Source organism: Myodes glareolus, chromosome 25, assembly GCF_982192425.1.
Source record: "Myodes glareolus chromosome 25, mMyoGla1.1, whole genome shotgun sequence".
Classification (NCBI taxonomy): domain Eukaryota; kingdom Metazoa; phylum Chordata; class Mammalia; order Rodentia; family Cricetidae; genus Myodes; species Myodes glareolus.
In genome coordinates this window covers 29013669-29038896 of record NC_142050.1, presented here as the reverse complement: position 1 = coordinate 29038896, position 25228 = coordinate 29013669, and the positions used below count along the sequence as shown (strand labels likewise).

The following is a 25228-nucleotide window of genomic DNA, read 5'->3' as shown; positions in this document are numbered from 1 at the left end:
TTCCTTCCTCCTTCCTCTGTTTGTCTTTATAGACATCTAGTGTCTAGTAGAAAATGTCTGTTTTTTACAGAGTACAAGAAAAAAAGTTGTGATTTTTGTTTCATTTTTGCAGTGGTGGGCACAGAAGCAAGAGTCCCATTTAGATTAGGCAAACACTCTACCACTTACCTACTGGCCAGCTAAGGAAACACTGTTGAGTTTCTGTCCCTTTCTGCTGAAAAACTGGGATTGCGCAGATGGAGGACACCATGCTGTCTCTGCATGATCTTAGCTAGATGCAATGCTGGCATCTGTTGGTTGTGGAACTAGTTCTGCACTCTGCAGAAATAGTCCCTTGGGTTTATTCTGTATATGTAAAGAAAGTGGGTTCATTGGCAGTTTTCAGATTAGAAAGGGACTCCCAGACAGATCAGCCCTGGCCAGAAATTCTTGTTTTCTTTTACAGGGTCAAAGAAAGCAATTTTGATAGTGAGTTGATGAGCTGTTTAAGACTAGGAAGTCTGGATTTAAGTGTCAGCCTTCGCAAGTGTCGTTTGGGGCCATCAGCTGTCCCATGTCCAGAGACCGTGTGACCCATGAGAATCCCCAGGACCTGTTGAAGCGCACTGAGGAGCACTAGTGTGAGGAGCACAGCTAGTCATGGCAGCACAGCTGTGCTGAGGGTCAAAGGGGGTGAGTCCTGTTGTCTCTGACTTCGGGAGTTGTACATCTGACTCCTTCACTCATGTATTGGGGGCATCTGGAGAGTCCCAAGAAGATGCAAGAGTGTTGACCCATTAATGTGTTCTTTCAAACTGGATTTGCTGTTAGAGACACTTCACTGTGCCGTTGTCCAGTTGTTAAAGAGTCAGATAACAGAAGCCCTGAGTTACATTTGCAGAGATCCTCAAGATCTGAGTCGATGTGGTAAAAACAACTTAACAACAACCACGAAAAAACACACAGAGGAAAGGAAGCTTCCATGCTTTTGGTTGTGCCCCCTTCCTTACATCCATAGCTGAAGTCTTGATTTAGATGTGATAATGGCTTGAGCTAAAGATTCTGGGAAGTATTGTTTCTATGACGTCTTGTGGGGAAACACACCACACAGTGTGCTGCTGTATAAATATACACCAAGTCAGGAGGAAAGCCCTCACCAGGCGGGCACCAAGTGTATGTGCCCTTTAACCCTCCTAATTCCAGTCTGTTGAACTAGAAGGAATGACTGCAACCATTTAATCCTTCAAATCTGTGGGGGTAGTGAGTTGTTTTGCTTTGTTTGTTACAGTAGCCAAAGCAAAAGCCTTCCCATCCTGCTTAATACAAAACACATGCAAATGGCACAAACCTGATGCATAAAAAATAATTCCATGCTGTATCAAGTATAAGTAACATCCCATTGATACTTTTCAACCATTATTCCTTTCCAGGAGCGTTGAGACCCACACTGTCCAGTGGATAACCATTAGCCTGTTGGGACCCTTTCACTTAAACTAATTATTTTAAATTTAATTGCAGAGGCTAGCATCTGCAATCCCAGCATTCCTCACTTTGGCGTGGGAGACAGGAACAGGATGAGCACCCGGAAGCTCCTGGGCTAACTAGTGTGGACTTGTTTCACACTGAATCAAACGCCAGAGAAACCCTGCCTCAGCGAAGTAGAAGTCAAGAAATGACTCTGAAATTGTCCTTTGACCTCCACATACACTGCAGCACACGTGTCCCCATACACACAAATTTAAGCTAAGTGCATTTTAACCTTAAGCTTCCTCAGTCATGCTAGCCATCTTTGAGGTGCTCAGCAGCTGGTGGTACTGTGTACCCAGGGCAGGTGTAGAGTGTTGCCATCATTGCAAACATTCTGTTAGCAGCAGGGACCGAGATGAATTCCAGTCATATATAAGCATGTACACACAGTTGGCATAACATTGTACATACTGTTTCGCAGTTTGTTTTTTCACCCAACAGAGAAACTGTTAACTCAGTGTGATCCACATGCATGCAGGATCATGCCAGGAAAAAATCAAAAGGAATGCATTAGCAAATGTAAAAGTTCAGTACATCAAAACTTTGTAATTTCAGGTTTTAGAGATCATTGCATCATCTCTTAGTGGTTATCCTAATTGTAAATAATTGATTTTGTAGAATGTGTTTGCTCACCTCTGGGCATGTTACGAAAAGAAGGCTCAGAATATGTATTCAGGTCGACACTGTTGACCTACCCACATACCTAGATGTATACAGACATATAGTTCCTCTTGTTCCTCTGTAGCATCTAAAGATGCTCTTTTTCTGTCTTCTCACTGGGCAGTGACTGCTGTACACACATTGCTATTGATTAAAATGAACTCCTCCTCAGCTGGATGTCAAGTGTCTGCAGCCACATGTGGCACAGTGGCTTTAGTGCTGGGCTGTCTCCATGGTTGCATAGGGCTCAGTTGGACAGTATTTATATGTTATTACATAACATTTAAATGTTAAGTCACATTTAAGATGAAGTGCAGTGACATTTCCCTGGATGAAGGATGGGGTGGTGAGGACAGAGGAGAGTGGCTGGGAATGCTTGCAGATACCCTTCGCACTGGAGGGAATGGTCCTTCTCTACTCTCTGGAGAATGGGCAATCCCTGGAAAGTGAAGCGAAAATTGGTATTTAGTTTGTTGACTTGATTGTTTGTGTGTTTCCCTTTCTCTTGTTGAGACAACATCTCATAGAGCCCAGGCTGGCCTTGACCCTGTCATCCTCTCACCTTCACTTCCTGAACATGGGAATGGAAACTGTGCATCACTATGCCCCATCTTTTATGGGACACTGAGGATAAACGCAGGGCTTGGTGCTTTAGTCTGGAAAGCTGTTGACAAAATCTTAGCTAACAGGATATATTTATACCTCTGTGTATTTAGGAAATACATGATCTGGAAGGATTCACAGAAGTGAGAATAGTTCTTGTAGGGAAGGAAACAGGGACCAGACAAGTTTTCTTCATGCATCCTGTAAACCCAGGCGTCCTGTGATTGTAATGTGATTCTTCCAAAGCCCTCCCAGCACACAGTAGCCTGGGGCTGGCACACCTTTGCTTCTCAGTGATTCCAGCAGTGAAGGCTATGTAGAACTGGTTTTCTTCATAGAATTTAAGTGTATTTATGAGGAAAAATATTGTTAACGTTGAAATTTTCCCCCATATAACCATTCTTCACACTTGTGAAGAGAGTGCAGGAGATGCTGTTTAAAACTATTGGAAATAATTAGAGCAGAAAGATGAAGCTGACAAGAAATGATTGCAGGTCTGGGGCACCCTGCTTCAGCTTGTCTATGGAGAAGATGAATGGTAGTGTTGATTGCATTGGGGTTGAATAGTGACAGTGGAGCCCATTCAGCACCCGCCCACACTGTCGAGCCCACACTGCCCCTTCTCCTTGCACACCCATGGCTCCTGAGTGATGGAGACGTGCAAAGTGGGGACAGCGGAGACCCCGCCCCCATCTTCGTAGTCCAGCTCCAAGGAACCACACCCAGAGAAGAGTGATAAAGTAATCATTTTTAAAAATGGCTTCCCCTCACCCTGTCTGAGGAGTAGATAGAGGATGGGTGGGGGGAGTGGGAGAGAGGAAAGAGAGGGAGCTGTGGTAGGTATGTAAAATGAAAAAAAGAATATTTTTTTTAAAAAAAATAAAAATGGCTTCCTTTAATTCTGTAGTATTAACTTTTCTAGTAAATCAAGTTGCTGGATCTGTACCTTACTCTTCTGGAAAGAAAATAGTGAAGGAGTCAGGGGAAATCGTGAATTGCTTAGCTTAATTTGGAAGGGAAATCTTGTTTGTTGTAGAACTTTCAAGGGAGGCTTCCTCAGTGCCAGAATCAGTTTCCTAACGCAGGACAACCATGACAGCAGTGACTGAGGGTAGGGACCCTTCAACAGCCTGGCGGTGAGGCCACTGTGAGGTGAACATCCATGCCTTCTCTCCCTCTTGTAGGTTGTGGATCTGTGTTGTGATTTGAGGCAGAATCCCATCATTGTATGGGGAGAGGTAAATAGATTATCACGTGACTCCCTCCTGGGAACCTGCCTTTAGGGACTGCTCTGCTTTGTCCTTGGCCCTTTTCTGTTCTGCCTTGAATGTGTGGGTGCCACTGTTTGAGGCTTGGCCACAGCATGAGAGGCCATCCTGGGTTCTTATAATCTGAGGGAGAGAAGCTCTCAGAGCTAACCAGACTTTAGGTTTCCTCTCTCACCCAGCCAAACCCAGTCCTGACTCACATCAGTTCATTTGCTAGGTGAGTTCAACTCGATCGTATTTACGGTGGCATTCTCCTCCTCTTGAGTTGAGTCAGGAGACAGAGCTTAAAGAAAACGGAGGAAAGGTGTCAGACACTTCCCAGGTCGAGCCATACTCTACTCAGCGTGCAGCCTCTCCATTTTCATAGCCCAGAAGTTTGTGTTCACCTTTGGGTGGTGCCATCCGATGGCTGTGGCCCATGGTTTTGTAACTTTCTCATTTGGCAGAGTCCCAGTTTTGTGGATTTTTTTTTCTTTTAAAGAAAGACGTTGGCTTTTCAAAGAAATTCATCTGTGGCTTTTTTGAAAGTGACAAACAAGTTAACTGCATTTTAGTCAATAATCGTTATCAGAAAACCGTGTTCTGAATTTCAAAGAAACTCATACCATTCCTTTCATTTCCAGTACCTTTTTAGTTGTCATTTGATAATTATGAAATTTCTGTGGAAAGAGTAGTTTAAAGAGAGAGACTTCTGAATTGTTTTGTTTTGTCTCTATAGAAGTGATTTTCAAGAAAACTTGAAAATTCTTTTTCCCTGTTAGTTCTCCCTACATGTCTCTCCCCTGTCTGCATGGTAATACAGAATTTAGGGCCACTGACACAAAGTTGCAAGTTCTAGTTACATTGTTAGCATTATTTCTCTAAAGTGTAGAGGAAGGAGAGTGGGCCTGACATGGCTGCCAGGGGGTGGGGCAGCTGGCAGCTGACGCGGGGAGGGCAGGTGGGGCTCCGTGGTTGTGGGGAGTGAAGACAGGCAGTGAAGCCTGCAGTGGAGAGGGGGCTCTTGATCTGCTGCCAGGGCTCCTTCTGTTGGTGCCCAAGTAACCTTTCCAGGTTTATCCATTTCTGTCCTCTCAGGGTGGAACTTAACTGCACTCGCCTAGTGTTGTTCTTGGTGCTGGCCCTGCAGAGTGTGCAGAGAAGAAAGCATGACAAGTGAGTTGGGAAGTTTGGTAGGGTGTGGGTGCATGTGTTTACATGTGTGCCGCGTGTGTGGGGTCAGGGAATAACTTCGTGGAGTGGATGGAACTCAGGTTGCATGGCAGTCAGGGGCTCTTACTGAGTGAGCCATCTTGCTGACCTGTTTAGTTACTGTCTATCGATGTAAAGTACTCTGCTGTGATACCTCTCCTGTAAATTAGCAGTGTATAGTTAGGATTTTGAAAGACTGCAAAGTTGGAAGTTGGTTTAACTTTGGTCCAATTTTTGAAACTTACTAAAAAAACTAGACATTGAATTTTTTTTTTTAATGAAACAACATGAAAAACTTTGTGGGGATGAGGCAAACCTGTAATGCCGTCTCTTGGTAAGCTGAGGCAGAAGATTACGTTTGAGGCAGTCTAGGCTAAGGTAAAATATTCTCTGGGAACAAAACAACAGCAAAGCCCGTTAATGTTCTTAGGCTGTGTTCCTCTTTAATTGCTGTGGAGCTCGAGGAGAAGGACCCACCAGCTATAGGCAGCTACTTGGCAGTGGGAGCCTGAGGCTTCCTGTTAGTATCTGGACATCTCAGAGGGTCCCAAACTTCCCCAAACGGATGAGACACATGAGCCTGTGGGAGAGATTTCACACCCAGAGCATAGCAGGAGCTATTTTATGGAGTCTTGAGATGAGCAGTTAACAGTGATCTTGGGCACTGCTATTAAGTGGATTGAGTTTCTGGGTGTAAGACTTTGAACCGAGCAACTTGGGGCTTTGGGTAGGTGCTGTTTGTTTTTATTTGCTAATCCATATTCTCAGATGGTTCATGTACTTCGTGTTTATTTCATAAAGCAGAACTTTGATCCTTGAATAGCTTTTTGAGATCATTTCATCCCACCTCATTGCCTGTACAAAGGTTGAATAAATTACTTTCCCAAGTTCAAACACTAGCAGTGTTAAGTCTGGCCGGTCCTAGTAATGGTTGCTAGAGGGAGTCCCTGCATTGTAAGACTCTGTCCATGTTGTCTCCAGACTGATGGATAGGAACGAAAGTTCATGTTGAATTTCTACCATGTTTTGACTCTGATAAAAGGAGTAAGAGGTGTCCTTGAGGCCTTGAGAAAAGACGGAATCACACCTGACTCTGAAGAAATTCCTTCGCACGGTTAAAACGAGAAGCTTCCATGGAGAGAGATGCCACAGAGAGCTGTGGAAGACTGACGTCCAGCTAGACTGTAGGCAATGGCTGCCTGGAGCCCGTGCACGCTCATTGTTGCAGGAAGTGTCTGGTATCCTAGTTACAAGTGTGAACTCGAGTGTTGACATCTGAAGGCTCCATATTATGCTTTAATTTAGGTTTTTCTTAAAACATCTCCATTGATGATAGTAAACCCTTGCTTATAAATTAGTATGTGAAATTGAATCATTCTGTTGTTGTGATAGGTACCTTCTCTGTTATATTTATGGTTAAAGTATTGCCTGACTTGATTTTTGTGTGTTCATCTCAGGCATTTTTTTCCTTGTTTTTACAAAACTCAGCCTCCTGTGAAGCAGTATATTACGCTATGTCATAAGCAATGCTTTCTGGCACTTGTCTGCCTTTCACGCTGCCGTATCCATCAGGTGACTCCGATCTCCCCACTAGCCCTGAAGAACGAAAATGCCCTGTGTTTGATGTCTTACGTGGGAAAAATTCCTGTTTTGAGAAACTCTGGGGCACAGTTTCCCAAGTCTCATATCTGTTGCAGCCTCATTTCCCTTCAGAATTAAGAAGAGGAGACTTGAAGGCAGACATGGTGGTACATGCCTTGCTGGTTCAGTACTCAGAGTCTAAGGCAGAGGGGGCTAGCTGCTGAGACTCTCAAAAACCAGGAAGGAAACCATAGAAGATTTGACAGCCAGACAGTAGTAATCAATGTCTGGTGAGACTCCGCTAGTGAGTTTAAATGAAGTCAAGCATACAGAAGATGAGACTGTCTTATTTCTAAGAAAAACTACAGTCTTCCTTTTGGCCCTGTTGACCCGAGGGTCATCTCGTAATAAGGAATTTACTGTCATCTACTTTTCTCTTCAGTGCCCCCAGGATGATACATGAAGGTCCTACATTTTTAAGGCTCCTTCAGGGACAGACAACTTGTTTGTTTTTTGTCAAGGAGTTTTTGATGTTGTGTGAGGATATTACAAAAAGGGTTGTATTCTGGAGTCGAGCGAGAGGACCACAGACGTGGTGACATGAAGTTCCTCCCCTGCCCGAACTTCTGTGCTGGGAGCATGAGCAGCTCTCTGGCTTGTTCTGGAAACCCATGTGATGTCCGCGTGGTGAAGGGACTTCCCCTTTAGACAGGCCATGCTGTATGCTCGTCTCTGTGTCTTTCTGTGTATCACTCCAGCAAGTGAGGCAAGCAGTATCAGTCACCACGCTTTGTACAGGTGACTGAGATCTTTTTGTTGTTGTTGTTTTGTGTTTTTTTTAAATCGAGGTTTTATTTTGCTTCTCAGTTCAAGGGCATAGCCCATCATGATGGGGAAGTTAGGACAGCAGGAATTTGAGGGGGCCGGCCACACCATATCCACACCACATCCACAGTTAGGAAGCAGAGAACAAGACTGAAGTTTCTTAATGGTTTTTTAATTTGTCAAAATCATGGTGTAACTATCATGGCTGACCCCGTGTCTGCAGTGTTTTTTTTTTTCCTGTAAAAGAGAGCAGGTGACTGTCCAAAGGACAAACTCCAGAATCCTTCCTGCTACTTGAAAACCTGCCCATCTTAAATTGATAGCACTTAATTGGAAGAGAGCGTAGGTGCAGAAAGGAGACAGAGGGACCAGCTGCTGAACTGTGATCGCCCCCCTTTCCCTTTGCATCTGGAAGTGGTGCCAAATTCAATCAAAGTTCTTCCATGTTGATTGTGGTTGTATGTGGCCTCTTAGTCTGCAGTGCCTGCTGCATTTGTAGAGGGGACTTAGATGTTCATGCTCCATAAAAACACATCTTAGGTAACTCGAGAAGTATCTACTGACTTTCAGAGTATCCAGGGGTGGCCATTGCAGTTGGGAGGTGGTGGTTGTTATCTGAGAGCCATCCATGCCGCTTTGCAGAACCTGCGTCTCAATTAAAGGGCCTTCAAACTTGAATTGGGGGAGCATCCCTCAAGGAACCCTAGTTGAAAGTGGGCAGATGGAGTCACATGGTGAACACTCTTAAGTGTGTAGTATGCAGAGCTAACTAACAAGTGTGATACCTGCAAGTGTGGCCAGAAACCAACAGGAATTGGAATTAGGACCAGGTTCCTAATGCAAGAAGCAGTTTGGGGCAAGCGACTTAGCACCGAGGCTGTATGGTGTACTGGGTGCTGTTTTTCCAAGGATTGCCCTCAGCAGACTTAGGGAGTCAAGTGCAGGAGGTGCCGCCACTTAACTCTGATGATAAATGCAAAAACCTAAAACACAGATGGGTTTGGTCCAGCCCAGAGCGGGACCCAGTCTTCACTGGTGGTTGCATGATCGACTAGGGCTGTTGCTTTGAAAGCTGTCTAAGAGATACTGTCTAGAATCTCCTCTCATTCGCTAAAGTGGGGTTTCATATGTGAATCTGTGTTATCAACCAGGGAAAGCTGATAGGAACCAGACTGAGGACCTACGGAGAAAGGACCTTCCGAATTGCCAGTGGTGAGTGTGCTAGTTCAGGTCTTCCCAGTCATGGCCTACATCTGTACTCCCAGTGGAGAAAGAGGCAAGAGGATTTTGAACTCAAGACCAGCCTGTGCTACATTGGGAGACTGTGCACAAACATTAGGTCTTTCTGGCCAGATACCACTCTGTGCTCCATCATGGTCGTCTCTTGCTGAGTGATCTCTGTCCTAAATTTGTGTTGGTGTAAATGTCCATTAAGTCATTCGAGAGAATTCTGGGGTCTGTCCACCCTGTGAGATGTGCATTTTCTCTGTGAAGTGAGCTGGAGTCGGTCTTCCCTTCCTCCTTGCTAGGTCTTCTATGAATGGATACACTATGCTGTGGACTGATTGTTCTTGAAGAAACAGTCTTCTTAGACAGGTTCTGGTTCTACAGCCCAGGCCAGCCTCAGCTTTGCAGTCCTCCTGCTCCACCTGCCCGAGTGCTGGAACTACAGATGGACACCAACATGCCTAACTCAGATTCCTTACTTGTGATTAAGACAGAGACTCAATCTGTAGTCCAGACCCAGTGGAACTTTAGCCCAGACGGGTCTCAGATTGAGGGCAGCCTTCCTGTCCCAGCCTCTCAAGTGCTGTGATTATAGGCACAAACCACCATAAGCTAACAAATTCTGTTTCTTGAAACAAGGTTACATTGAGGTAGCTCTGGCTGACCTGGAACTCACTATGTAGATCAGGCTCACCCCAGACTCAGAGATCTGCCTGCCTCCGCCTCCACCCAGCTAACAGATTCTTAGACGTTTTCAATATATAAATAGAAGGCAAAATTCTCTGTGGTCCTGACTGCCCCACTAACTACTACAGTACTAAATTCCCATAAATTTTGAGATATATATATATTTTAAAAATCAACACAGGCCAGGTGTTAGTTGCACATGCCTTTAATTCTAGCATTGGGGAAGCAGAGGCAGGAAAATCTCTGCATTTGTGGCCAGCTTGGTCTACATAGTAAGTTCCAAGACAGCTAGGACTATATAGAGAGAACGTGTCTCAAAAAAAAAAAAAAAAAAAAGTCAAAACTGCAAAAGAATTAGCGTAGTTGGGCTGGAGAAATGGCTTAGTGGTTAAGACCACTGACTGTTCTTCAAGAGTCCCTGAGTTCAATTCCCAGCAACCACATGGTGGCTCACAGCCATCTATATTGTAGACCTGGCGCCCCCTTCTGGCTTGCGGGCACACATGGAAGGAATGATGTACACATAATAAATAAATAAATCTTTAAAGAAAAAAGCATAGTTACCACCATCACATAACCTCGAAAATGCACCGTTTTCTCTATGAAAAAGTGGTTTCATTTTGTAAGTAGGGCACATCATGTGTTGAAAATCATAAATAATCAAACTAAAACACTGTTGTAGGCCAGTGTTTTCTAATGTCAGTTTGTTTCAGAAGCTGTCAGATAGAGCAGCAAAGTCAAGAGCACTGAATTGCAGCGGGTCTTTAATGCTTGGAAAGACTAGTGTTGTGAGCTAGCGGGTTCCTAAGCATGAGTTGTAGCTTCCATCAGTGGACTGGAGCTTGAAAACAAAGTGATGCCCACTGGGGACTTGGCCTCCTGGTGCTTGGAATGGCATGGGCCAAAAATAGAGATACTGGAAGACACCACCTGTGAAGCTGAAAATATCTTAAGTGGGAATAGAGCAAGGGTGTGCTTGGGGTGTGTAAATGGGGGAATAAAGAAGAGAAAATAGACACCCTGTATCAGTGGCTTCTCAGAGGTGTGCGGTTAAGCACCTCCTTTGCCAACATCTTCTCAGCACATGGTTGAGATTCATTCCCAGCTATAGAGCTTCAATTCCTGGTTGGCGGTCCAGCTGTGGACCTTGGAACCAGAAGTTGGTCATGTGTACTGTCTTATTTGTAGATAATAAAATAATGAAGATTTTTTTTTGAAGCTCAATGAAGTTGCAAAATTTGGATTGTAAAGGCCATTCTTTGTCTACTGCAGTCTTTTCCTGTCTCATGTTTACTTAGAACTTAGATGCTGCTTTTAGACAACTCCTGGTTCTGCCTGAATTAGCGGAGACATAGTTGTGACATAGTTTTGGTAGGTGTACTATAGCCGAAATTCCTAGCATAGTGCTGGCTGGTATTCTCTGTAGTTGGTAGTGGGGTGGGAGGTCTTCACTATGGGATGTGTAGACATTCTGAGCTAAGATGTGCAGGAGAAGAAGGTTTCGGAGTGTGCAATCTGTTTCTTGGTGACTAAAAAGCTGGTTTCTTGTATTACATTTGATGCCTTGTTCTGAAAGTGTCCCTCTCAAATCTCCTTGTCCTTCCTCCTTTTGACCAGCAGATGGCACCTCCCTGTCTCCACTTCTACCTATCAGTTTTGCCTTAAATTCCATTCCTTCTCTGCTCCCTCCATACACACTTATCAAATGTTTGTCACCAGGATGATGCTGTTAAAAGTCTCACCGTGACAGGCTGTTTTGTCAGAGGGACAAGAAGGAAGGAAACAGGTTTTGTTCAGGCTTGATCTCAGGTGTCTTGTATTTCTCTACTAACACATCTGCTAGGGAAACATTTTCTGTTGGAAGCAGATCCAACATTTCCTTATGATGCTTCGGATGCCAGGCCTCCATTCCCATCTCCACCCCTGCTGTACAGCGTGTGGAGTGCTCCTCTTCGCTCCCTTTTGTTCGTGTTGCCATTATTACTATTCTTATTCTTATTCTTATTCTTATTATTATTATTATTACGAAGGTATATTTAAGATCTCTGTAATGGCTGGGCAGCGGTGGCACACACCTTCATTCCCAGCACTCGGAAGCAGAAGCAGGTGGATCTCTGAGTTTTAAGCCAGCTCCAAAGCCCTGTCTCGAAAAACCAAACCAAACTCTGTAATGTCCAGGTGACTAGATTCCATTTGTTTGCATTTGAATTATTTTACAGACTATGCTGAATTTCATTCTTTCCCCTTTCCCATTCTTTCTCAATCAGTAAATATTTATTGGCTGCTTCCAGGTTGAGTATTGACTAGAAAGAAATGTTTGAGACCTTTATTAGAAATCTAGGTCTTAGTGAAAGTCACTCGCAGCCTGCTCCCCATACAAGGTCAGCCTGACTTCCTCTCTCAAGTGTAGCCTCTCGTCCTGTCCAAAGTCAGGTTGCAGCTCAGTGCCCCCTCCATAGTAATTATCTCGCTCCTACTTCCACTCCACCCCTCTCCAAAAGCATGGTGCCTCACATGCACCTGTAATGCCTGCATCCAGAGAGTTGAGGCTGGAGGATCAGGGTTAAAAGCCATTCTCAGCCTCATAGTGGGTTGGCGATCCAGTGTGGGCTACCACAGACTCTCTCTCAAAACAAAACAAAAGAAACGCATTGGTTTCATTCTCTGAACATCTTCAGCATTTCTGGACTTTATCCTTGCATACTCTACTGCTCTGACCTGTACATGCATATGTTAAAGTTGACAAGGTCGGTGCCCCTCAGTCCCCACGAGAGTCAGCACAGAGTCCTGTGTTAAAATGCTTTCCAACAGTTGCTAGGTTTATTCTTAAGGGCATTGGCTCAGAAGTCAGTCAGATCTGGGTTTGAATCTCAACCCTGCTATTGGCTAAGTGTGTAGTTTTGGCCACACATAGACCTTTCTGAACTTCTGTTTGTATAATCTGGAAAATGGAACTGATAATGACTATTTGAGAAAAACTTTTCAAAGGTTTTAAATAAAATTTTTCCCAGTGCATAGTGTATTTTCAGTAAACTATGAAATACATGTGCACGCATTCACAGACATGCACACACATCTTCACACATGTGACATGTACACAGCATATTTTGAGGTTATAGTCACTAGAAGAAAATTGAAGCTCTGATTCCTGGGCTTGTGCTGCTTCAAGAAGAAATAAGAGCCATTTTGAAAAATAAATTTTCAGAAGCCACAAGCGTGATTATGTTGGGAGTTGACATCTGCTGGTCTGCCGTGCCCTTTGAGAGACTTTCCACTAGTGTCAGTTCGAGACAGGGTTTCAACTTCTGTAGCTTTGAGCCTGTCCTGGAACTGGCTCTGATAGACCAGGCTGGTCTTGAACTCACAGAGCTCTTCCTGCCTCTGCTTCCTGAGTTCTCAGATGAAAGTTGTGCGCCACTACCGCCTGGCCAGTCACTAAATATTCTTATAAATTAAAGTGTTCAGTGTGAAATGACTCATAACTCCTCACACAGCTGTTTGTAAAAGGTCTATTATTTTTCACAGTGTGGGAGGTGGGTCTGTGACCATGAGTACACGTGTGTCCCTGAGGCTAAAGGTATCAGACTCTAGAGCTGTGTCTGTGCTTGGGACCAACAGTGTGGGTTCTCCAGCCTCAGGGTAGCTACTTGTAAAGGTTTGTATTCCCTCAGCTTTTTTGGTTTGTAGAGACAGGGTATTTCTACGTCACAGTCTAGAACTAGCTCTTGTAGACCAGGCTGGCCTCGAACTCACAGAGATGTGCTTGCCTCTGCCTCCCGAGTGCTGGGATTAAAGGCAAGCGCCACCACTGTCCTGCCCTCAGAGGTATTTTTACTGTGCCTGCTGGGCTTGATTTATAAATCTGGTTGTTGTTTTCTGATCCCTCTCAACAATCAGTGCACACCCAAGTGTGACTTAAAATGTTGTAACTTTCAGAGTACAAAATTACCCTGCAGTGCAGGTATTATCTTTGTGGCTACACAAGGGACCCTGGTTGTTGTTTGCAGAACATGCGTGTCTTGCTTAACGGGCAAATGCTGTGTAAGCTTCCCTTTACTGCAGCCTCTTTAGGCACTGGAACATAAGAAGAGGCTTAGATGGTTTATCCTGCATCCTCAGGAAGTTTAGGTTTAGATGTGAAAACTGAACAGACGAATTAAACAAATTTTGAGGTGATAGAGTGGAAGAACTTGAGTTTCGTAACAAAAGCATGTATCTGTTTTATTGATTTTACTCATCTTCACCTTTACTAAGATGTTTAAGTTTCCATACTTGGTGAGAAGAAGGGTTGGTTACTAAAGGCAAAAACGAATTCATCTTGCTTTTGTAATGATATTTTCAAAGCAGTTGTTGTGTTTATTAGGCATTCAGATATTCAGATATTAGGCAAGCAGATATTCTAGGGGACCACCAGGCATTTTCAGTTTGATCGAGGTGAGCTGTGGAAATCACCTTCCCCCGACACAGAAGACAATTGTGTCTTGGTCAAAGGGTCTTCTGTGTTTGAGCTGAGTATGTTGTTAACAAACCACAGAAACCGGATGCTACATTCTCACTTTGCAGTACCTGCCTCTTTCCAAAGGGGATCCCCGTGGAGCTACACTCCAAATCAGTTTTTCTTCCATCTGAACAGTTAGATCTACCTGCCCTGGCACCCAGCAGCTAACATAAAGGCCAAGCATTTGGGAAATGCTGAGGGAAGTTTTCAGATATTACAGTTGGTGTTGAACCCTGGTAGCCTAAATCTTCCAGGAGAGTCTACTTCTGAAACAAAGCGATGTTTTATAGTATAGGTTTGGTTTTGTTTGCCTTTGCAGTGTTTACTGACTGCAGGGCTGTAACAGTTAAAGAAGTAAAGAGTGGTTTGTGAAGCAGGGGCTGAACCCAGCTTTCCGCCCCCCCCCCATACAGAACCGTGAGTTAGATGCTGTTAAATGTGCTAGCTGTATTCACACTAGCTGGTATTCACACCATGAGCAAAGCTGTGAACTCTGTTTTAAATACGTAATATTTTAAAAGCTTTCCTCACAGGTAATTATCTGAAAATGTAAAATGGTTTTGTTTATTTTAAATAATATGTGAAGGTTGTTTTTTGCATTTTGGTTCCCAACCCATACAATCTAAGGGGTAGGGGATTCTTTTTTCAAGCTGTAACTTTGTAACTAAACTGAGGGAGGAGTTGCTGACATCCCTTATCACACCTAGGCTCCCGGGAAATGTCCCCTTCTTAGAGTAAATATTTGGCCCTTCTCAGATAGGCATCCCAAAGGGCTTTCAGGTGCAATGATTTCTCATGGATGCCCCTGGACCCCACCTGGTGTCTCCTGCAAGTCCGCATTCCCGAATGACTTGGCACATACAGGCTTCCCTTGAGTTCAGGAGAGTGGGTCACACACTGGCAAACACAGGTGAGCGGACCATGCCACAGGTGTTCTCAGATGCTGGCTAGGTCTGGCCATCTAAGCCTGTACCCACAGCAGTTGTAAGGCTGAGCGAGAAGGCTCACCAGCGGCAAGACCAGCTTGGGCTACATAATGAGTTCCAGGCCAGGCTGAGGAATAGAGTGAGAGCCTGTCCTCAAAACAAAAAATCCACAAAGATGTCTCAATGGCATGCTGCGTCCAGTAAGAGTTCTCTGCATGTGCCAGGCCTCGAGAGCAGCCTCCTGGGTGCCGTGGGGTGGATGACAGCCTGCAAGCTTGGAAAGCTTGTTCATCAATGATTGCAGAGTTTAAACTGCAGCCTTCAAATATCTAATACATTTGGACATTTAGAAACTGAGATCTTAATATCTTGGAAAGACTTCATGGGCATCTCCCCTGCTTCTTTCTTTTAGATTTATTTTATGTGTGAATGTTTTGTCTGACTGGATGCCTTTGTACCAGAAGAGGGCAGCAGATGCCACTAGAGATGATTGTGAGCCACCACCATGTACTGGTTAAGAATTTAACACAGGTCCTCTGTGCCAGTGCTCTTAACTGCTGAGCCATCTCTTCAGCTCTGAGCCAAGTTCTTTTGACTACTACTACAAGCAAGAAGAGTGATTCTTTGTATCTGGAAAATCAGGGAAAGTCTCCTGAAAGAGGAGGTAAAGAGATCTTTGTGGTCTCAAAGATTCAAATGTAGGGATGGATATTAGAAAAGATGGCACCCTAAGGCTTGATACCTTTTGAGAGAGTATGATTTCATAGGAAAAGAGTGTGTGTCTCACACCCAATTGCTGTCCTTTTTGAAATTTTTTTTTTTTTTTTTGTTTTTCGAGGCAGGAACCTCGAAAACTTCGGTGGAACCTGTCCTGGAACTAGCTCTTGTAGACCAGGCTGGCCTTGAACTCACAGAGATCCGCCTTCCTCTGCCTCCCAAGTGCTGGGATCAAAGGCATGCTCCGCCACCGCCTGGCTCCAGTTGCTGTCTTTGTTAAAAACATCAGCTGTGTATTTTAAAAATCTATTGTTAATAAGCACCCCCCTTACCCATTAGACATGCCTAAGGTTAATCCCCTTTAGAGTTAATCCCCTCCTGATTTTTTTTCTTGTTCAGATTTAGGCCTTTAGAGTGATAACTGTGCCCAAGTTGGCTGCCTGTTGACTCTTGCGTGCGTCATCGGTGTGCCCTAAACTCAGCCTCTAAGAATTAATAGCCTTCTGTTTGTTCGTTCATTCATCTGTTTGCCCACGTGAGCAATCTAGAGTGCCTACTTCTGTGTCAGATCCTGGAGAGTTCCAGGCACCCGCCAGAGAACAAGCTAGAACTGGACAGGTGAATCCTGGAAACCACCTGATGTTCTTATCGTCAAGGTGTATTAAAAGATAACAGCAAAACTCTGGCTGCAATCAATAACCTCAAGGCCCTTTTAGGAGCTCGTATGCTGTACTGTGAATAGGGTCAAAGCTTTGGCTAGGGTGGCTTCCAACCAGGCAGTGTGAGGGTGGATGGTGGGTGGAGCCTCGGGATCTTTCCAGCCCTCTAAAACATGGCTTTTTAAAGCATTGAGGATGGTGTTGTCCTATCTGCACTTCAAGGGAGAAACCAACTGTGATACTACACTGAGAAAAACCATGGCACTGGGGAAATTAATTAGACGTATATAACTGGAAAAGGGCTTTTGTTACAGTTTGTCTTGAGGGGCAGGATAGCAGGGCCCACAGGGCTATGGAGCCTAGTGTGTCCCTGGAGAATCACCGCCCTCTGTTTGCCTCTGCACAAGAGCTGTGTTGATGGTGGTAGTGACCCATTTCGACGGATGAGTGAGGGTCAAGTTATATCAGCCTATTGAGGAGGGTTTGAATTCTGTCTTTCAGAGAGAGAGAGAGTTTTTTTCTGTGTTTGTGTTTGCCTGCTTCTCTGTAATCTGGGTGGATAGAAAGCTAGATGACGTGCCAATGGTGATTTCGCCTTCCCTTTCTCATGCTGCCTGCTCTCCTGCCCCCTGGACTCCAGGGTTGTTTGTTTTGTAAGGCTGTAACATCGGCTTTTAATATGTGACCTTGAAAAAATCCTGATTAAGTAGTTCTGGGCAAAGCTCTAATGCTGGAAAATAGTCAGGCCTCCCACACATACCTGCTCAGCCAAGAATTTGTTTGCCCCAGAAACTGTGGGTGGGCCGACTGGAAGCAAGCTCAGGCCCGGGCCCATGTGAACTCTGCTCCAGCTGGAGACTGCTCTGCTGTTGCCCTTCCTAGGCTCCTGGCTCGCTGCTCTTTTTCTTGTTTTCCCCCCCTTTGGGATTGATTGGTACTGGGACTCGAACCCAGCGCTGGTGCATGAGTGCATTAATCTCTACAATACTTCATATGCCCTTGGGTTATTTCTTTCCACTCAATTCCAGACAAATATTTTTATTTTACAAAGCACTTTGTAATATTTTCCAACACTTTCCCTGTTTGTTTTACCAAGGTTGTCCTCTGTCTCTGCCTGGGTATAGATCTGGTACCAACTTCCGTCACGCCCAGGTGAACTACGTACAGTGTCCATCATGGTCTGGTATTGTCCTCCTCAGGCTTCCATGGCAAGGCTGCCTTGAAATGGCTGTGGAATGTGGAAAATAGTCCTTCAGCCAGAAACAGATACTTCTTGCCCTTGCCCAGAGGCATCCCAAGCCCTGGCTGTGGCCAGAGCCTTTCGCCCACTCTCTTTTTGGTCCTGCTTGAGTGTTGCGTTCCTGGCTGCCATGCCTGAGTCCTTGCATTCAGTTCTCTGTGACGCACAGGTGTGACCAGGCCCCCGTGTGTGGCAGTTCTGGGACTGGGGTGAGAAGAGGGCTCTGCCAGCCTTGAAGCCCCACTGCAGAACTGAGCTTCCAGGAGTATTGACCACCGCTAGACTCCATTCACCAACCTCCCTGTCAGCTCTGTCTCCCCAAGAGGTTATGGTAATGGTGAGTGAGGCAGGTGTGTATGTGTGACCACAGATGGGGTGGGGAGTTTGCCTTGTCCTTTGAATCATGGTCGATTGGGTCTTCCCCGAAGAGGTAGCTTTTCCCCTGTGGCAGAGTGAGGAATTGTTGAAGCAGGCATTCGCTTTAAGTTTTTTCATTTTTGTTTCTGGACTGGTTTGCTCAGCCATAAGGAAAAATGGGTAGAATAAGCACGTGCACTCAGCATACACACTTAAAGCTAGATCCTCTGGACAGACAGTCTCTGATGGAGAGCGGCTCCAGACATCCTCTGGACAGACAGTCTCTGATGAGAGCGGCTCCAGACGTCCGTTCACGTTCGTTGCGCTTCTTACCCTTCTCCATTATACAAGAGTTAGCATCTTTTTCTCAATCTGATGGCATATTGATAGGTGAGGAAGTGTCTGCTGATGCTCTACAGCCTACAACCTAAAGAAGTCTTGAGGCTAAGAAAAGGCCCTCATTGTCGTCTCCTAACCTGTGCCGTTCTTCTCAGGGAGAAACTACCACACTCCTAGAGTAATGAACCCCGGACTGGAGAGTCATATGAAAATAGCTCCACCCACTCTGAGGAGGCTGTGACTTACTTGTTAGGCACTACCCAGACACCATTCTGAGTTGGCCACTCTGCCACCCAGGGCAGCAGTCTGAAGGAGAAAGGGGTACTTAGAGGATGCAGGCCACCTGTCAGGTGAGCACTGACGGGAAGGATAGGTGGTGGGGCTGCTGGTATGGACCGGTAGAGCTACTCTGTGGTGTCAGGTGTGTGGCTTGGAGAGCTTGTAGGGAGGGAGCTGATGTGAGTTACGGAAATTCTTGTGAATAGCAGTTACTGTTTGGGGCAGTGGTACTGCAGTTCCCGGATTTCTTATTTAATGGGATATTCAAAAGTCCTATATCAAACTGAAAAGTCTAAGTGAGAAGTGACCTTCATAGACATGACCACAGGCTATATCCCTGTTTTAAGAATTTTAATTGCCCAGTAGCATATAAACAAATGAACTATAGTGTTAGGTTCGAGAGAGAGAGAGAGAGAGAGAGAGAGAGAGAGAGAGAGAGAGAGAGAAGGAAAAATAAAGTTTCTCTTTTTTGTCCTGATTAGTAATGTTGGGGTGGAAGCTTCTCTAAATTGGAATTTTTGAAGATGGCAAAGTGTTGCAGGTCTGTTCTGGGGTGAGCAGCTGTGTGGCTTTCATGAAAGACCTGTTCTAATGTGCAGCACATTTTCTTCAGGCTTCGCAGTAACCACAAGTGATTGTTTCCTTCTTTGTAGTATGAAATAATGTATTCTTAATTAAAAGGAAATTATTAGGATTGTTTCTAAAGGAGTCAGCTCTACCAGTAGGTTATAAACACACTGACAGTGATAAGCGGTCCCACCGAAGCACATGTCTTTTCTATGCAGAATTAAGTAATCCAGAGTAATCCAGGACCTACATGTGCTCTGCAGTGCACCTGTTAGTTAGGTGGCAGCTTGAGCATCCTCTCCCTCCGTCTTTCTCTCCCTCTTCATTTGGAGCCTCTATCATCCAGTGAGTGCACTGTGGTCCTTGCTGAGGCTGCACAGAGAGCGAGCTCATGATGCTGCTTCTCCAGACCTGGTCTGCCTGCTTGTGTCTCAGAGACGGCGCCAGGCAGGAGTGGATGCAGGCTGGATGTGCTGCCTGTTCTGCATGTGCTGAGCAGAGTGGAGGGAGGCAGGTGCACCCACTTCAGACGAGGTTGGAGTGAAGCCCAGTGTTGAGTCTGCAGGGCTGCTCTGGAGCTGGAGAAGCATTCTAGTCATGGTGCTTGTGACGCACACAGTTGTGATGTTGCCCTTGGGGGAGGGATCTGTAGTCTGGTCTTTCTGTCATACCTGCTGCAGGAGATGGAGTGAACAAGGCTGCTTCAGTAAGGGAAACACCTTACTTTGAAAATGATGATCTAGGTTGTGCCTAGGTCCCTCATGCCCTCGCCTGACTTGGCTTTAAGCTGCGGGAGCCTCACAGATTGAGTCTGTTCTCTGCTGTGTGCCCTCAACACTTTACCTGGTTTGTTTTGTTCTAAAGTCACCCAAGATAAGTGGCCTTATCTCACAAATTTGCTGAGGATTCTTTTTTTTTTTAAATATTTTTGGAAAGCATTGTTTTCAGAGAATATTTTCTGTTCACTTTTCCCCTCTCCTGACCCCTCACAGAACTTCTCACCACTCGACTCCTCATCCTCACTTTCTCTCTCTCTAAACAAAATACAAAATTAAGAAACACGGGGAGGGGAGGGGGCTGACGAAGAAAAAAGTAGAAGCAAAAGACTAGGAGTGGTGGCAAATAACTTTTAACCCCAGCACTCAGGAGATAGTGGCAGAAGAATCTCTTGGGTCTACATAGTGAGTTCCAGAATGGCCAGGACTGCACAGAGAGACCCTATCTCCAAACCAAATAAAATATACAAACAAAAGAGCAAGAAGACAAAAAAAAAGAAAGAAAGAGAAAAGAAACAATAAAAGTTCCAACAAAACAGTTTAAAACAAAAATACCATTGAGTTCATTTTGTGTGAACTGTCTTCTACTGGGCACATGGTCTACCTTGAAGTGTAATTAATAAACCCAGTAAGACTCTATTGGAGAAAATTTTTCCTATGCATGCTGCTATAGTCTCAGTAAGTAAAGAACTGCTTTTTTTATGTTACTTATGATTTTTTAAAAAAATCTTTGGGGTGTGTGTATAAGCCAGAGGACAGCTTTCAGGAGTTGTTTCTCTTCCACCATGCAGCTCCCAGGACTTGAAGTCAAGTGGTCAGTCTTGGCAGCAAGCACCTGTGCCTGACGATCTTGTCAGTGCACAGTTATCCTTCGAAGCAAACTGAAAAGGAAATAGAGGCTGTGAACTGTCGAAGACGGCCGGGATATAAGCTACAGTTGTTCCGAGATGAAATGTTGAAGGTGCCAGTATGTCGTTTGCATATGAGCCTCCTGGATCAAGTGTGCTCTCACTGCCCCAGCTGTATACACATCAACACGGAAAGAGTTCTACCATAGGGCAGTATGGCAGCCTCAAGATCACCCATAGGGATTTGCCTGTCTTGGCACAGTTTGAGAGAAGCTGAGTGAACACAGCATGCCCGTTCTGAGAGCTAAATACTGAACGTGTTACTTTTGTCTATAGCTAAGACTAGGCCAGCTGACGGCATTGGAGTGAAGTGCTGTGGAAACGGAGGGCAGGGATTCTACTCCTGACAGACGGCAGCCCCCATGGCTGAGGGACTCAAAGCAGCCTGTTGGGTTTTAGGACACTATACTGTGACCTCTTCCCACCCCCATCTACCCACAGAGCAGGGAATAAAAAGGATACTTAATTTTTAAAGACTTTCATCATGTCCATTGTACTGTCTATCGCCTTACCACAGTTATCAGAGCCAAAGTCTGTATATAGAAGCATGACTCTTCCTCTGTGTTGTGTTAGGTGTTGCTTTGGGGCTGACCTCCCACTGGCTCAGCCACACACTTGAAGCTGGCTTGTAAGGGTGGTTCTGTCTGGTGTTCGTTTGACTGGATCAGTAGATCTTCATGTGGAGAACCATGTTTTAAACACTCATCACCTGGCATGACCACATAAATATAAGGGCCTTTCTCCTTAGCTAGGGACAAAGCCCTTCATTTTCAGAATAAATGTAAAATACTTGTACATGGTGGTGGCCAATGTAGGAATACATGTATACTCCGTGTTTTTTTTTGTTTTTAAATAACTATGGTTTGATATTTTCTACTGTCTGATAATAATGGATTACTTCTAGATTAAAACCCAGTTTTCTGTCATAAAGACAGTAGTTTAAACAGAAACCTAGTATATTGTGTTAGTTAACTACATATCTATATGTCTATCACTAAAATAAAATGCCCAAGATTATAAATTTATAAACAGAATAGGTTTATGTTGTCCTACAGTTTTGGATGTTTTAGTTAGGACAGTTGTCCCATTGCATTAGGCCTGTGAAGGGGACTGTGGGCGGAGCAAAATGGGCACAGAGAGACCTGTAATGTAAGATCCCACCACCTCCAGGAATGCTAGGATGGAGACTGAGCCTTGAAACGCCTGGATCTTTGGGCACAGGTGTAAACCATAGCAGTGGAGAGATCCAGATCGCTATGACCAGTGCAGGGCATCCCTTTGTATTCCAGGAAGAATCCATCTTTTAGATGCCCATTCGTGTCTGTCCGTAGCCCTGGCTACTCTAGAGACTAGCCTTGCTTCTCCTCCACTCTCCCAGGGGCGCTGGAGCCGAGCGCTGGAGCCGAGCGCTGGAGCCGCTCTCTCCGCTCTGCCCCTGCCCTACGTTATAGGCCACACAGCAGCCCGATCTGTCAAGAGCCTTCCCAGAAGACCTCTTTCTGTGCTCTGGAATAAAACAGAAGTGTGCCTGGCCTATTTGCATGCACACGATTCAAAGAATGAATGCAGATAACTCTCTAACCATGTCTAGATGAAGATTTAGAACCAGGCATTGGGGAAGGTTGGGGTGGGGGTGTCTCTCCACCAGTTTTTTTCTTAATCCCCTCACAAAAGGGACCTGAAATGTGAATGTGAGGGGAACATCTTTTCAGATTCACACAGCTGTGAACCGTTTAAAACCCCAGGCATCCAGTTAGGAGATGACAGTTGACTTGTGAGGTCAGTGGGAGGAGAACACAGTGGTCTAATGCCCTGTTCTCGTGTACTCCAGGGATGGGAGGAAGGCAGGAGCAAGGCCTTCTCCACACTGCTCTCTGCCTCAGCTGTGGTGACACACTGCAGCAAACGCAGCCTTTTGCGTGTGTTTCCCAGCATTGTGCCAGCTGAGGACTTCTTGGCCAAATGTATGTTTTCCTTTTTGTTGATGGTGTTTCTTAGTAACCTCTGCCAGAGGCCTTGCTGCAGAATTGCTCCTCAGTTGTCTTGAACTTTGTGCTCTTTCTTTTTTAATAAGTTCAGGTTTATTTTGGCCACAGAAGCATAGGAAACAGCAACAATAACAACAAAAATTGAGCCATGAATATAGACAGAGCCCGTCTGGTTCCTTGTTCTCTTGGAGGAAGGGACACCGCAGGGAGGTCGGCATTTGGTCAGTGAAGCCATGCGGTCTGCCCAGCAGAACCTTCCCTGCTTGTTGATGGTTCATTGGGTTCTATTAGTTTTATGTCTGTTGGGGGAGTCTGCTTGCTTATATCTGGCCATCCAGACTCAGAAATCTGTATTAACTGCAATACTGTTTGGCCAATAGCTTAAGTACATTTCTGGCTAACTTTTACATCTTAAATTGGCCCTTTTCTATTAATCTGTATATTGCCACATGGTTGTGGCTTACCAGCAAGGTTCTGGCATGTCTGTCTCTGGCAGCAGATACATGGCTTCTCCCTGACCCTGCCTACTTTGTCCCATTATTTAGTTTAGTTTCCTGCCTGGCTCTATTCTGTTAAGCCATTGGCCAGATACAGCTTCTTTATTGATTAATGGCAATAAACCATAATCACAGCTTACAGAAGGGAGTCCCACATCATATGCCATCGTTTCTTCAAGAAAGGTCTACTGAGCCCCTATAGTAACCTGTGCCAGTCAAATGAGCGGCTCCACCTCGGGGACCTTGTGGGCTAGTGAGGAAAAAGGTTAAAGAGTCAGAATGTAGAGGGGATCAGGACCAGAGCAGGCCGCGTCAGCTGTGTTCCTCATCCGGACGTCAGGGTAAAGAGTGAGTGTGGTTGAACCCTGTCTGATTCGTGGTTTACGGCTTTTCCTCAAGACACATCTTGGGTTAGAGACTGGGAGGGAATAGAGTTGTTTGCCCAGGGGAAGGCAGTGGCAGGATGGCCTAGGCTGGGCTGGATTGGAAGGACTCTCACTGATGGTGGCTCCAGCAGGCTCACCAGACAGTTCATTCCATGGATGCTGGTGTCTAGGATTCATGGGCCCGCAGGAGATGATGTGTGCTGGCAGAACAGGAACTATTGATCAAGCTAAGTGGAGCTACTTTTTTGGCCGTTCTGATTTTCATTACAAATGAGTGCTGGGTACTAACCCTATTTGCCCTTTCGGAGCTTCCCTGACATGGGGTTTGCTTTAGTCTAAGACTTGTGAGAAACCCTGGAGTTGGCCTCTTGGCTTCCTGGCTGGTCACAGACTCCCCAGGGTAAATGTCACTTGAGCCTTGCCTAAACAGAAACACCCGTTTTTGACAAACACTTTCCCTGTTATATTGTGTTGAATCTCTAGGTAAATCTTAAAACTACATCTGTGGATTGGTCTTACCTCTCTTTAGAGTTGTATTTGCTTCACATAGAGGGTGAGGTGAGATGTTAGATGGTCACCTACAAATGATCGTCACAGGGAGGGTGATGTGGAAAACATCGAGGACTGGCAGGACGGTTCTGCCAGGGAAGGTGCTCACTTCCAAGCATGACGACCTGAGTTCAATCCCCAAGACACACTTGGTTGGTGGGAGGAGAGGGACCACTACTGCAAGGTGTCCACTGACCTCCACCGGTGTACTGCGGCACACACGGTCCCCACCTCGATAGTATTAAATGTGATTGTATCAAACAGAAAAATCCAGTGTGAGGTGAACCTCAGCTAAACCGAATTATTTTTCTTTGAAGCCATGAGATACTTGTTTCTCAAGTCCTTATTCCTAGTGAACATAGAGATGGTTTCTTAAATGGGTCTTTTTTAAAAAATTAAGCACAATAAAGTTATTCTGAAATGATGAATTAAGGTTTCTCCTGAGTTTAGAAAATACCAAATAACAATCGAAAATGTGTGGATACAACTTTGTGAACACTTGCTAACAATTCTGTCCTCATATTTTGCAGGGGAAAATGTCAGCAACCTGGGCTCTTGTTACAACACAATAAACCACCAAACAGGCAAGTGAAATTAGTTGTGTGTATATTTATTACATTAACATTTATAAATGCTTAAAATAATATCTGACAAAGGAACCAGTATGTGTTTGCCCATTCAGTAAGTGTCCGTAGGCCCCAAATGAACTAATTGTTAACATAGAAAATGCCACGCAAGGTCTTGCCTTCTGTTCCAAGGGTGAATGAACAGCCTTGGTAGGTTTAGATACGGCCCGAGTGGATCTAAGAACCTTTTATCTTGGCCTATCAATTCATTTTTGCCTTTAAGCACTTTATAATAATGTAAGTCATAATAACTTTGAATGTCAAATTGGTTTCACTTTTGAAACTAAAGCACTGTTTTGAAATTTGTTGATACTTTAAAAATTTTAAGTAATAGTGTTTATTATGGTTATTAAACTTTTGAAGACAGA

At 44.8% G+C, this 25228-nt stretch overlaps 1 long non-coding RNA gene across 2 annotated transcripts in view; it reads left to right on the top strand.

Moving 5' to 3' along the window:
* The window catches only part of LOC146889446 (uncharacterized), an 85163-nt gene extending 60335 nt beyond the window's left edge, over window positions 1-24828 (top strand). For both annotated transcript variants that reach the window (XR_014999901.2, XR_015736662.1), the window contains exon 5: window positions 24765-24828. This is a non-coding gene — a long non-coding RNA (uncharacterized LOC146889446). The remainder of the gene's footprint in view (window positions 1-24764) is intronic.
* The last annotated feature ends 400 nt before the right edge of the window (window positions 24829-25228 follow it).